Source organism: Falco rusticolus, chromosome 3 (assembly GCF_015220075.1).
Source record: "Falco rusticolus isolate bFalRus1 chromosome 3, bFalRus1.pri, whole genome shotgun sequence".
Classification (NCBI taxonomy): Eukaryota; Metazoa; Chordata; class Aves; order Falconiformes; family Falconidae; genus Falco; species Falco rusticolus.
In genome coordinates, this window is record NC_051189.1 from 62,544,132 (window position 1) to 62,559,130 (window position 14,999).

General features: G+C 41.3%; 1 long non-coding RNA gene across 2 annotated transcripts in view; it reads left to right on the forward strand.

The window, feature by feature from the left end:
- The window catches only part of LOC119145227, an 84,729-nt gene that overhangs the window by 5,577 nt on the left and 64,153 nt on the right, over nt 1-14,999 (forward strand). The window contains exon 4 of one of the 2 annotated variants that reach the window (XR_005103352.1): nt 6,221-6,358. The exons of the other annotated variant lie outside the window; for it this stretch is intronic. This is a non-coding gene — a long non-coding RNA (uncharacterized LOC119145227). Of the gene's footprint in view, nt 1-6,220; nt 6,359-14,999 lie in introns of those variants that run through there. 2 annotated transcript variants of the gene reach the window in all.

Below are 14,999 nucleotides of genomic sequence, written 5' to 3' on the forward strand. Positions count from 1 at the left end.
TCGCCCACTGATGTCACATGTCTGTTAATAAACCAGATTGGAATATGTCTTTTAGAAGGGGATACATTACCCCCTTCAATGGAGATTCCATTACTGTTCCTTAGTTAATTAGTGTAATTGCTTGATTTTTCCTTACAGATTTTCTCTTACAGATACAGGTTTGTGATCAGTGGAGGTTTCAGAGGTCAGGCAAAATAATGGCTTGTCTGCAAAATGTTCTAGGGATTTCTTTCAATAATCATTTCATTTGCTTTAAATCAACAAGTGCTGTCATGGCTGAATGCATAAAATTATACTCTGCTTAATTGCAACTGCAAAATAATTGCTTTTTCCATCCAGAGAAACCAATGCTTTTAAAACCAATGGCTGCAGTATCTGATTGTGAAACTGTCCTGTCTGTAAAAGAGATGAATAGAAGTAACAAGACATTTACATTCTGACAAAGAAAAAAACTGTGCCAAAATAAGGTGGAAATTAGAAGACATAGCTCTATACTTCCATTTTGAGACATTTTGGAGCTTTCCTTGGACTACAGTTCTGTCTTTGGCACTAACATGAAAGCCATCTTCATTAGTATAATAATTCTTTTCATTCACAGAGTCCCTGTATATAAAAGCTACAGCTATAAATACTAGTAAGAAGACTCTGGCTCTACAGTTCCACATTAATTTTTTCCCAACATTGAATCAGTAATTCTTTAGATTTTTTGGAGGTTTCCCTTTGCCATTAAGGTTTTGAAACTCATCAGTGCTGTAGATGGCAATACTAATTGTGTTTTTTGTTTCTGCTCCATCGTATACTAAAGACAAGGTTAAGTTCTTATCTCCTGTAGAAACCACCATCCCTACATGTCCATCTGTTAGTGGGAAACAGTCCTTTGTGCTTTGATCATATTGGAATCATTATTTGGGCTGTTTCTGTTAGTTCTTCCCAAAAATGTATTTTTTTCGTACCAGTCAGCTTGTGTCCCTGAGGCTTTTGTACTGCTTTATTGAGTGGCTAACTTTGCTTCTAAAGTGGTAAAATAACAATAAATAATGATATTATCTATTTATCTATCTTTTTCTTTATTCATCTGACAAGTCATACATGTTGATGGTCTAAATGCTAACAGCTCATGAAACATGTCTGAACCTCCTGACTGAAGTTTTTAGGTGGTTATTGTTATTCTTATTTTTTCCACATGTACAAACAGCTCTGCAGAACTTGATCCCACATCAGAGATATGCACAGACTGCTGAGAGCCAAGAATATGTGGTTTAAAACCATCACTCATGGAGTTAAACTCATAGAGACAAACCTCTGAGACAACTAGTGACATGTTAGTCAGACAGTATTTCTTTTCAGTTGTTTTCAGGCTAAGTAGAGCTCACTCCCTTTAAATGAGGCAAGATGACTGCTCTCTGTAATGGGCTCCTTTGAGAGCCTCTGTTTAGACCAGATTCTTCATCGGAGTGTTTCCCTCTGGCTTTTCTAACTTGTGACTGCTCTAAGGGGCCTAAAGCCGTACTGGTCTAATAGGTCAACTCTTTTATAGGAAACTTGTGCAACCAACTGGGAGCTACAGTTGGGAAATACATTTTTCCTAGAACAAAAAGGGTACTGAACGACAGGCATCTGTATACAGATCCAAAGGTCATGGGTTGCAAAGCTACGGATAGACTTAACCAAGTTGTACATCAGCATAAGAGACATGCAGTCCTTGTCACTTCTTCCTCTTTTCCTGATGGATTGCCAACTTATAATTTCCTCATGTCTTACAAAAGGGTCTACCTGCATTTCTTCTTCCTGATGTTTGCTCTAACACAAGTTATTGGTGGATGGGTGAAGTTTTTTGTTTCAGACTCTTTTTTTTCTCAGCTTTTGCCCTCTCAGCCTTGGGGGTGGGTACAATTGTATTTCAAGTATATGAAATTGTGGTTTTGGTAATGCAGTACTTGTCAAATGGTCTATAAAACATGCCAAAGATAATACATGAACTTACTTTAAGTTGGCTGAGGACAGATATCTGAATCTTGAACATGTGCACAGACATTTGAAATGTAGACTGCAAGATGTGGCCAGGGAGTGAAGAGGAAGCAACACTAGCTGAAGTGTGGGTACAGTCTTCCACATATTATTGCTAATTTTGTCCCATGGAAACATATATTTGAAAGCTTATGTCAAGTATCTGTTCTTTACTCTCACCACTATGTTTTGCTACAGCAGTTCTCCCCTGAAGGGATGCTAGTATTCCTTGAGGGAAGCTAATGTACTGCTTGTTAAATCTGGCACAGTAAATCCCCTACTTTTGCTACTTGTTTCTACTTGTAGAAACAAGAGAGTCAAACCCCAAGAATTAGAATAATCTTATTAGAAAGCCTCTGATTTAAACAGGGGCCAAAACCCCATAAAACCCCACAGTCAGTCTACACCACTAAGTACTAAAACTAATTAATTCACTGCTCTGTTTATTGTAGGGATGATTTTTCTACTTTTATCTTCTTTCCTGCAGTGATGAACTATGTTTGGGTTTTGACTAACAGTTGTTTTCTTCTCTCCCTGGAGTATCAACCTGTGGCTCACCTCCTGTTTCCTTAACCTCCTCCTCAGAAATAGAAGCTAGCTGCATTCTGGCCTCTGTTTCCAGATTCAGTCTTTCATGTTCAGCTAATTATGATATTGTCTTCCAATTTCCCAAATTCACTTAAAGAACAATTTTTTTTCAGCTGCAGAGACCTACTGGTGTGTGTGCCGATAGCACAGAGTTCATAGTTCTTGGGGTCCTTCAGCTACAGTGGTGAGGGTGGGATGAAAGGTTTTGTAGCTGTTCCCTGTAGCGGGGCTCAGACACCGCTGTTATTCTGGCCCGCCTTGGCTGTTACAGAGGAAAGCTTGAGGGAGCTTCTGTTGGAAGAACGTTGTTTCCTCCACGTGGTCAAAATATGTCCTCCCCAACTTTTCAATGTGTTTATTACTTAATCAGAGGACCTTCCCTCTAACTAATATTGTTGTAATAAACTTGAGTATTTTCATTCAAAGAAAATGACCTGAGGTAATTAGTCTAGCAGAGTAATACTAAGGCTTCATCTTGCAACTGGTTGAGAAATGTGGTGTGTGGGTCATGAGAAAAGGTGTGAAGATTTAGCAGCAAAGAATAGGTGTTGAAAGTGCATCCTGATTTTTGAAAAAGTGATTTTTAAAGGGCAGCAAAATGTCTCTAGTGTTGATGGATAAAAGGGATTACAGAAAATGCAGGCTGCAATATATACTAGAATATCTTTCAAAAGCCAACCATCTTGAAAATCAGTGTGCACTGATTTGCAATAACAACCAATAATTGGGGGGGAGGGGGGGGTCAGCTGCATTTTCTGTTTGATATTGATGTATTGGGTGCAAGTGCTCAGGTCCTGGCAGTTGAGGGGAGCTGGCACTAATATGTCAAACAGGTAATTTACAGATTGCTCGCCTTTAAGCAGAAATCTTAGAATGAGATTATTTTTTTTCCATTACTGAATTATATACTGTTTTAAATTTACTTCCTAATATTCTAGTTTTAGTCTTTTCAAATTTCTCATTGCTTGAACATTGTGCCAAGGAAGTCTTTTGCAACCCAGGCATCCTGGGCACAGTGGTGCTTGTCATTTTTCTCTTGATAATTATGACACTTTCTTGTACTGAAAGCTGCTAGACAGCACTACTAAGATGAAGCAGTTTCGTTGCCTTTTCTTTCTCTTGAGGTAACATTTGCTGGCAACTCCTTTGCTCTGTGTCACCTATCTTGTAACTCTGGCTGCCTACCTGCCAGCAGCTGCCACGCTTTGCTGAAGAGGTTTATGCACTTCAGAGAGCACAGCTTCTCCTATCCATACCTGCTTTCAGAACCTGGGGGCACTGTCACTCAGTGTGCTGCAGGTGCCAGCAAACATTAGATTTCTCTTTTGTGGGAAAGGCCTCTCCTCCCCACTGCTGTCCTGCTGTCTTGTATTAATGAAGCTGTGCTCTGGGCACCTAAGCTCACAGGCAAGACAATCTGCCTTGCAGTCTGATGCGGGGAAGTTGGTAACTGGTCAGGTGTACAAACCAGCCCAAGCATGCCTTTCCAGGACTTATTAAGCAGACCTGAGCAAAGATATTTGTTGAAGAGATTCACTAATGGACAGAAAAAGTGTGCCTCTGCTTGAAATCAGTGTGAGAAAAAATAAAACAGGTAAAACCACTTTCATTTCCATATAGCTTCACCTGTGACCCAAAAATATGGATATGAAAGTATCATTAACAGAACAGATGCCTTTTTGAACTGCCAGATGCTATTTCTGATTCTTATTCTAGGCATTTGTTTCAAAACATTGCCAGTTGGTAAGGCATATTCCTTGTGGGGGAAGCTTTGTCATCAATATAGCCAGAAGGGCTGGGAGAGTAGATCTGCTTAATTCAGAAGACCTTTTGTTTCCCCCTCATTTCCTATCACATTCTTTCAGGAGAATGTTTTCCAAATCCTTAAACTGAAAGTCTGGGCTTTTACAAAGCTCACTGCAGGGAATATGAGACCATTTAGTTAAGTTTATCTGCCTCTTTAGCGGAGAATTTCTCCATTACAGTCTTAGTGTAACACAAAGGGCCTCTTAACAAAAATAAGAGACTTGTAAACTGGTTCAAAACCAGGTCTTTTTTTGTAATCTGGAAGTAAGGATGGTTACTTTCACTTTTCAGAGATTTGCTTTGCAAGTGAGCTTGCATTTGGGCACTGGGGCTATGTAGTACCTTTTTCATGCTCTTTTCTGGATGGTTCATGCTCCACAGTTTGCATGGGCCAAACAGTTGCCACTCAGCTCCATTTGGAGAGTGTGTTGGGAAAGGAGCTAAACTCTTACCGTCCACTGCTTGTGCACGTATGAGAGAAGACAGTCTGGAGACCTGAGTTAAACTGTTCTAGTTCTGATGATTTTGTTACCTTCTTCAGTGCCTGGAGAGGAATTCAGAGCCCTGCTTAGGTCTAAGGTTCTCCAAACTGGGTGGTGATACAAGCAGATGTCTAAAACCAGGGTCAGAAATATTGAACACAGTGGTGGGGGAGGTGGGGTATGGAGCCACATACTGAATATCTTTTTTAAGAGTGGGTGATCATGCCCTTCCTTATTGAGGGAGCTATGTAGCTGGTACCATTCTTGTAAAATCCTGCCATTGTCTTGGTTGTAAGACTATGAGATTCATGCCATAGACTAAAGTTTAAACCACCACTCCAGAAGTACATGAGGCTGGATTCTGGTCTTTATTACCTGAGGGACTTCCAGTTCAGAAATCCTGGGGATTCAGTTTGTTACATTTTTGCTGAAGTGGAGTATGTCAGCAGTACAGGGAGGAGGCCCGGAGTCGCAGAGCTCCTTTGACCTGCAGGGGTGCTTCTGACGCACAAGTCTCTCTCTTCGCCCACTCCAGTGAATGCTGGTTTCTTCGCTGCACAGTTTCAACAGCAGGAACATCTTCAAGGCATAGCAACCAGAAATTTTCTACCTTCATAAAGCCCTATGGCCCAACAGTTGCTTTAGAAAGACTATTGATGAGGTTTTGAATTCTCTCTGTATAAGAAGAATGTGAATCTTCTTCCATTTCATGGGTGTCACTTGTGTCACCAAGCTGGTGTGCATTTGCTTGCCAACAAAACAGAAACAGCTGTAGGTGATCCTGTTTTAGGCACCAAATTCCATGGAAGTCCTTTATTTTATTCAGTCCTACAATCTTTTCTTTCAGAGTACTGCCTTTTACTCACATTTTCTGTTACAAATGCAAGGAAACAAACATTTGAATAGGCTAATGAATGTTGGTGCAGATACTACGTTGGTAATTTTAGTCATTTAAGCTAAAATTTATCATCATGCTTTAGCTGCTGGGAGGACAATCAGCTGAGGAAAGTGTACTGTCAGGTATTTAGTTATGGAATAGATACAAAGCATTTTGCAGATATGATGCATGAAATATTTTTGAAACCTCAACATCTGAATTTCAAATGAATGTACATGCTTTAAAATTTAAATTATCGGGTTACTTTTGAAATACCAGAAACAGAACACTTAATCTGACTCTAACTGACTCCCAGACATGATACATTAACAAGGACCAGGATCGTGGCAATTTTATGACAATGATTTAAGGAAGAAACCAAATATTTTTGGAAGGTATGGGGAAGGAAATAAAAAATAAATTAATAATTAAGCCATTGTAAACCCTGTTTACATTACAGATTCTTCAGGACCTGTTTTCAATTCTTCCATGAGGTACAGTATCCCTTTATTTACACATATCCAAAGAGATAACACAGGAAATGTACTTTAAGGCTTCTTTGGTCACTAAATCAAATGGATGCAGGACTGAGAGTGAAAGCCTGTGTGAGCTGAAAGAACCTTTATGAATAAAGCAGTATGAAGAAAGTATACCTGTATGTCTGTGAAGATACGTACAAATGTTTCAATTACTTTGTGGCATGACATTGAGAAGAACCACAACAAGAGATCACGGTGAATCAGCTAGTCACAGCTTCACCATTCCTTCCAGGCACTGGGCACTCCTAGCTACTGCCACCACTGATGACTTTCCTCCTTGGCAGAAGTAATGGCAGCTGGTGGTCAAAATATTTTTTCCTTATTAGCCACCTCTTCACTGGGATTTCTGAGGCAAGTGCTCTTTTTGCCATGTGGTACTGTAGCTCTGGCACTAATATGTCAAACAGAAATAACTGCTTCACAGGCTGTGTCAGTTCTGCCTGTATCTTGCAGCAAGAGAAAGAAGATACAGCCAAGAAAGATACTTGCCTGTATCTTGCTTGAGTATTGTCAGAAAATTTTGCCTTTGACATGCTGAGACTGACATTAGTTCTGAAAGATGACAGGGTTTGAGCTTGAACAGCAGTTAAATAAACCGTAAATATATGGACCATTTTGAGAACACTCCTGACCAGCTGTCACACAATATCCTGTTATAAGAAGCTACTGGTGTGCATTTTCAATATAAAATATTATTCCTGAATGTTCAGATTTTATTGGGCACTATCAAGGCAATAATACTAAGCTCTGAGCCCAATTTTAAATCACCTCTTTATTTAATTCAGATTGTCTTCTAACAGTCAGAGGAATTTTCACCCAGTTTTCACCATCTGATGACAGAAAGCTGGCAGTTGGTACTCAGCACACAAAGCCATGTATACCTGAAAAGTTTACTCTCATCATCTGGAAAGAGATTTATTTAGTTTGTCCCAGTGCTTTGAGGTAAAAGGATGCCAAAGGTTTATTCACAGAACTAATTTTAACATTTTTATCTGTGATTTATTCATCAGTTAGTCTAAGTGTTTTCCTGTCATTGTGAGAGCACTTAAAGATGCTTCAGGTTGGGATATCCATGAAAGCTCGTGCAAGTTCAAGAAACTAGTCTACAGCACTCCATTTCCTTCGCCTGAGGTTTGCCCATACTTGCAATCCTATTGCATCTGATCTCTAGGAGAACGGTTAATCCTAATTTTTAGGATTAATTGATTGTGGTGGGTTGACCTTGGCTTGCTGCCAGATGCCCACCCAGTTGCTCTCTCACTTGCTTTCCTCAACAGGACAGGGGGAGAAAATAAGGTGAAAAAAGCTTGTGGGTCAAGATACAGACAGGTAGATTTCTTATCAGTTACTGTCATAGGCAAAACTGACTCAGCCTCAGCAAAATTAATTTATTGACAATTGAAACAGAGTATGATGGCAAGAAACAAAGACAAAACTAAAAAGACCTTCCCCCCACCCTACCCTTCTTTTCAGGCTCAACTTCATGACTCCTGTATGTCCTCCTCTGCCTTGAAATGGAATGGGGAATGGGGGCTGTGGTTGGTCCATAGCAGTTCCTCTCTGCCACTCCTTCCTACTCGTATGTATCTTCTGCTCCAGCATGTGTCCTCTTCAGTGGGCTGCAGCCCTTCAGGGTAAACCTGCTCCAGCATGGGCTTTTCACAGGTTGCCGTTCCTTCAGGAAACACCCAGCTGTTCCAGCAGAGTCCTCCATGGACTGCATGCAGTGTGAATAGCTGCTTCTGCATGGTCACCTCCAAGGGCTTCAGGGAACTACCTGCTTCACCATGGTCTCTCCACAGGCTGCAGGGGAGTCTCCGTTCCAGTGCCTGTAGCACCTCCTCAGCCTCCTTCTTCTCTAGCTTTGGTGTCTACAGGGCTGTTTCTCTCACATTTTCCCCCAACTCTTTTCTCACATCTGCTGCACAGCGTTTTTACTCATAAGCACATTTTCACAGAGGTGCAACCATGAAGTGTGCAGCTGTGCCCTGTGTTGGATCCTTCAGACCTGGCTGGAACTGGTTATTGGGCACAGGACACCTCCAGCCTCTCTCCACATCTCCACAAAAGGCCGCTCCTGCAGCTCCCCTCAACTGCCAGGACCTGAGCACTTGCAGCCAATACATCAACATCAAACAGAAAATGCAGCTGACACCCCCCCACCCCCCCCCACCCCCCCCCAATTATTGGTTGTTATTGCAAATCAACAACAAAAGCCCTGTTCTGGACATATCCTTGTCCTTTCACTCACATCTCAACATTCTTTTGCTTCTTCTGACTCTGAATCTTATTTTCTTCATTTCTGCTTCTCTCTCAGGTCTGCACACTTCTTTGTAGCAGTGCAAGGTGAATATGTCCTCTCCAACCATTTCTTTCTCTGTTGTGCTTACTTCCAGGCTGTCCTACCCAATCCTAGAAATTACTTGTTTCTTCTGTGCCTTCTTTCCTCCTAGCCTGACCCTGGCTTTGTTGGCAACATTTGCAGCCTGGGAGATCAGGCAACCCTCCGCCCGATGAGCTTTCTCATGCCCCTGATACTCCTGACCCACCCAGACAAAGACTTCAGTAAAGACCACTATGTGTAGAAAAAGACTAAAGAATTGATTTAGTTCATTTCACATCCTTATTTAAAAAAAAAAAAAAAAAAAAAAAATTAATCTTCAGTGACCCTTTTCCCTGAGCCTGTTCCCAGACTTCTAACAACCCCTAGTACTGGCTCCTCTAATGGGAAACCCTGCCAGTCTCAGCTCCTTATTAACCAGTCAGCTCTTGCTTGCAAGGCTGTGCTTCTTTCAGCTGCCTGCTCATCCAGGAGCCAGCAGCTGCATTTTATCCAAATTCCCCCTCTTCCAAAGACTCTGCTGTGATCTGAGAGGAAGCTAAGTGCAGATGAGAGACCTCAGGCCTCCATCAGTTCCTCCCAGCTTGCCCTCTGACATGGACCACTCTGCGCCAGGCTGAAGAAAGTTTTTTTTCTCTCTCCCTTTTTTTACCTCATTGCACAGACTGGCAGTTAAGACAGATTTATCTGTCACACCAGATGACACGATTACCCAAATTTCTTGGCTGTGGTTTCATTTCTCAAGTAAATGAAAATGTAAGACTGTAAGACTGAAGTGGTACATCAGTGAAGCAGACTCTGTAGATCGTTCTTTAAAATTCAAATGAAAGCTCAAATGCATCTTTAGCATGGTGGATAATATCAATTGGTTTTGAAAGCGAGTAGCCGCAGGAGTCCCTGGGACTGGGAAACTAGTTTTGAATTGGAAGACATCTACCTTAGACTTATAATGCCACCAAGCACTGAGACCAAATTTAAATTGTCCGCAAGGGATGATTAGCCAGAATAACTTATGTGATAGGATTTTAAAGGGGCTGAAGACATTTCTTGCTGGCTTTAGAGACTGTATTAAAGTACATGGTGTTATGCTGACACTGAGGCTCCCTGCAGAGCCCAGCATTCTCATGCTATGCTACAGAGGCTCCTGTGTGGTTCCAGATTCTGTGGAAGTGGATCTTGGCTGCCTGCTTGTAACTAACAGCTTAAAGTCAGGGTGCTGTGGGGGCTGGTGGCCATGGGGCTCCTCTGGGGTCCATCAGGGCTGGACCTGCCTGGCAGCCAGGGCTTGTCCCACAACCCTAGACAGGAGCAAGGCAGCCCAGCCCTGGGCATCGGACACTTCCCTAGGGATGGGCTGAGGCTGGTCCAGGACGTAGGTCCACAGGTGGGCCTGGCTCGGCAGGACCCATGGCTGGGCAGGGCAGAGCTGTGGGGATCTGGACACCAGCCCTGCTGCAGCATTGCTGAGGCAGGGGCTGACGACTCTGGGGGGCTGAAATGGGATTCTGGGCCACGAGCAGAGTTGGGGGATCCCCAGGGGTGGGCAGGGACAGTCAGACCTGGCAGTGCCTCAAGACCATGACACTGAAACAAGTTGTTGATCTGTAAAGCTGCATGCAGTGAAGCCTGCTTTTTTGTTTTGGAAACCTTCCTATACAACAACACTGCCAAAGGGGCCGTTTGGGTATCCATGATAACCATGCACCTGCCTTACTGCAGCTGAACGGTCAATACAGCCGTCCAGCCAGGCCACATGCCTCATTTCTTCCATCCTTGGTCAGTATGTCAGAGGGTGTGAAGTTGCCAGTGGAGTAACTCCTCCTGTTAGCAAATGGTTTTTGACTAGCTCTACCTTCATGAAGTTTAGGTGTAATGGTTGAAGGAGAGAAATTGTAATAAATGGTAGTGTGAAGGTGCTGCTGAAGCAACGGAATGTGAAGTAAGAAACTTATCTCATGGCCTTAATGTAAAAAATAAATCTATATATGGAAAGCAATAAATAATTTTAATTATTCATTAAGCATTTGTACTCCAGCTTGCTTATCCAGAATTACTTGTTAAATAATGGTGGTTATTCATTAGAGTATGTGTGACAGTTCCATAGTACTAACTTTGTTACAGCAGTAATTTGAAGGGATTTGCAGACATAAGAAAACTGCTTTCAAGTGAACATGAAAAGTTTTCTGAAATGGTCACACTCATTTTCTACAGAATTGTCCTGTAAGTCCTTCTCTTTGAATCAGAAGCTCACAACGGCATTGTGTCTTCTGTAAAAGTGACACTTCAAACAAAGCCGTATGAAAGCACTATCAAATGATGAACACAAAATATCTTCGTAGACATCTATCTGCTGTAATTGTCTTGAGAGAATTCAAAACCAGATCATGTGCCTACTTGGGGAATAGATACTGTCTGAATAAATGTATCATTTGAAGAGTTTAGTTCAAATCTGACTCAAAAAGACTTTTTACAAAAAGTATTGGCTTGAAATGTTGATCTTTAGTACTGAAACAAAAGTAATGAAAGTTCCAAGCCTCCAAGGCTAAACTAAATAAAAAAAATCAGTGAAATTGAGAAGGTTGTAAACATAATCACAATTTAGTACTATTACAAGCAGCATTAGGTCTCACAATAAATAGAAACCTTAAGATCCTTTTACTCTTTTCCTGCCTGTAATTTTAGCTGACATATCTTGCTTGAGATGTTTAAAAAGAGAAGGCTAACATTTGCCCCAACTCATATTATAAACAAATATTATAAACAAATATTGCTTGCTTTTGACAGTGCTCTGCACTTCAAGTCAAATTTCTTTTCCAGTTACTTTAATATTGTTTGAAAAAACAAAATTTTGTTTAGCTAATAGAAGCCCAAGACACCTATTTTTCTGAAAGTCTTTCCCAGTACCATAATTCATAGAAACCAGATTTTTCTCACAGAAATAAACTCTAAACTATATTTTCTCACAAATGAACTATGTTTGTCTTGCTATTTTGTGAACAAAACCAAACTGCTCTGCAAGTCTCTCCCTCACTGGCATCCCGACTGCTTCAGCAGAATTATTTCCCCTGGGTGCCTTTATCAGATTTGTTCACTTTGTTCCTGAACATGAAGTTCAGTTCAAAACAACAGAAACAGAGGAGGGGCTTTTCTTCTTTGGTTTTGCAGTAATTGACTAAGAAATGTTTTGGTGCCACAGGCATGTGAAGTTCCATGGGCCCTTCCAAATGAAACAACAATTGTAGTGTTGCCTGTGATTTTCAAGGGACTGGATTTTCCTTCCAGACTTACTAGGTTCTGGTAGGATCCAAGATGAACTTATTTCTTCCAAAGATAAGGTACAAGTTCTGTCTCCCAAATACTTGTAATCTAAATCTGGGCAGAAGTCCCAAAATCTGAGAAAGGTGCCCACTATTATGCATTAATATATCAGACTATAGTTTCAAGAGTGACTTCAGTACAATACAATGAAGGTTTCACAAACCGTTGCTTAAGGAACCTGTTCGAAGAGTAACACAGGAAAATATATGGCGACATTAGTATGTGAAACAGGAAAACTTATTTGCTTGGAGACTGCACAACTGCTAAAATGCAAATGAATTTTACAGCCAATTAGAAGATAACATACAGAGATTTACCCATCTGCTGACATGCAACAAATGCTGGCAGACTTGAAAATTAAAATCTTTCTAGAAGCTTTTTTATTCAAGAATATTTTGTGCTCTTCCTCCTGCCTTCCCAGAAAGGATATATTTTTAAAAGAATGCACTATTTAATCATAACAGCTGCAAAGTGAAGAAAAACTAAAAATTTTTTATATGTGTCTTTTGAATTTTATATTGACTTCTTTATATAACCCTTAGGCTCAGTTTGAGAGCCAATATTGTGATGTAGATTTCAGCTGTATTATGAATACATAGGATCTGCATTTCTTAGAAATTTACACAGAGAACATGGCAAGTTCTGTTGTTTTGAACACAACAAAAATAGACAACAGACAGTTCTCATAATTTACAACCTTGCTATCTCTGTGCTTTGTCTTATATCCGCTTGTGTAGTGGTTTTTCCCAATCTTACTGGCTGGCTGTGCATTAAACATAGAGTTTAACTGTAACAGCCATCAAGTTTCTACCACCAGTTTAAAGATGTAACCTCAAACCCTTAGTTTAGTTGTTGCTCCGGCATCCTGACATGAACAAATGTTTTGGAGTGTTCTGACTGTATCCACAGATGAGACCAGGTAGGCTGCAAAGATTAGGCATTTAACTCCTGGTAGCATCAGGTGGGAACCAGTTCCAGACAGTTCTTGGATCTCATGGCAATTTGAGATCCAATGTCAGTAACTGCATAATACTTTCAAGTCATAGAAAACAGTGTGGGACAAAACCTGCCAAAAATTTGCTGCCTAAGTGGAGGCTCCTTGTTTTAACAAGCTACATGTTAAGAAAAATCTCACTGGGCCATAACAGACATGACCATGGCTGCTCTGTGTTTTTCAGGTGGCTGGAGGCTTGGGGATGGTGCTGAGAAAGACACTGGGACAGTATGGGAAGGAGTGGACAGATGCTGGGTTACTGGAGGACAGTTTGCTCTGCCCTTGACATAGGGCCAAGAGGAAGGGGATTAAACGTGTGCTTGTAGGATGGATTCTGTATTTTAAGTTCTTGGTGTTTTAGGCCAAGGCTGAGGCTGAGCTGTGGATAATGAAAGGGACAAAGTGAGTCCAGATGTTGGTGAGCAGTCTGTGCACCACACAGGCTGTCTGAGGGCTTCTGGTGTAGGTCTGGGACCGTGGCAGTAGAGTGCCACCACTCCCAGCCATTTCTTGAGGCTGCACCTTACATAGGGCAGTAGGGAAACCCTGAAGACCGGCTGGACATGTAGGACGAGGGTAGGAATTGTGCCTTGTCCAACACTGTTGCCTCTGGCCACTCTCCCCTGGGCATGGCCTGCAGACCAGGCTTGGTGGCAAGGTAGGAGCCCAGGTCCTTGTTGCAAAGCAAAGTGCTGGCAGTGCAGGGATGAAAGCTGGGCTGTGGCTCCTAGGGTCTGTGAGCAGCTGCTCCCCCTCCTCTTTCCCTGGGCTTGGGCATGCTGCAAGGAAGGCTAGAACCAGCCAGTTCCTGAGGCTCTTGTGTAGGTGAGGGCAGTCACTTGAGGGCTGAAGGCAGCCAGGTCCAAGTTGTCCTGTTTCCTCCAGGCCAAGCCACACTTGCCTCAGGACTACCCTGAGCTGCCACGTGGCTGGTGTGGTAGGAGAAAGCAGGCGGCTCAGTCTGGGGCCTGCTATAGCCACAGCCATGTCCATGCCCAGCCTGGGGTCTCACATTTGTCCCTTTCCCAGCCCTAACTGTCAGCATCTCCACAAGACAGGGAGTACTTTATACAGCATTTCAATGATGTGTTTTACTGCTGAATTTTAGATTTTGACATGAGTCTGTTTTGAATGTTCCTCTTTGCAGTGCTAAATGTACAGTGTTTTCTTTAAGGATTACTTCTCTGTGTTTAGAAGTTATGAGGTTAATTATTGCACATATTTTATTAAAAATTTCATTTGGAGACCTCATTCTGAACATGGAGGCCTTGCATCTGTGGAGTTAGAGTGGACTTCCTAACAAGATGCAGTGAATTGTAACATAGTGGAGACTACTTACCTCTCTTAACTATGTCTGTTTTAGTGAAGTAGGTGAAAAATAAAGTTCTGAGTTAAGGTTTATTTAGTAGGTATTTAATGTGTTGCATAGTTAACATAGGGGCTGCCTAAATCACAATTTTCTGATGAATATTTTTTAACATTTTGAAGCACATAAACTATGTGCACAGGGTATTATGGTACTGTAGGTCTTTTGTTTTGCCTTGCCTTTAGTATTGTATAATTTTTAAATTTAATTTAAAAGTAATTTCCTGCTGTGCAGCTCTATATTTGTTCTACTTTTGATGGAAATGAAAAATTCTCATTAAAGTAAAATGTGTGATTATATCTGAACTCCTTTCTGAACTTGCATTTCATAGATAAACCTTTTTTTTTTGGTAAATATATAGGTTTGAAAAATTTTCATTTTAGTATCTCTTTTCTCATTAAAGATATTTTCTTTGCTTGGTTCTATAGAGACTTTCAGGTTTATTGTCCCTTTGTTGTATCTTTATCTGTAAGCCTAAGTCCACCTGAATATGTATGGTTTGGTAGATATTCCATATATCTTGAAATTCCTGTTGTACTTAGTGTTCCGTCAGAGTAAATTCTTCTATTTGTCTATGAATTCTAACAGGTTTTATCTTTTCCCCTCCTTGTTCTAGCTGTGCTTTGGCTTTCTTAGTTTCATGGCTGTCTCTTACTAAACATTCTCTCTGGCACAGCTGAC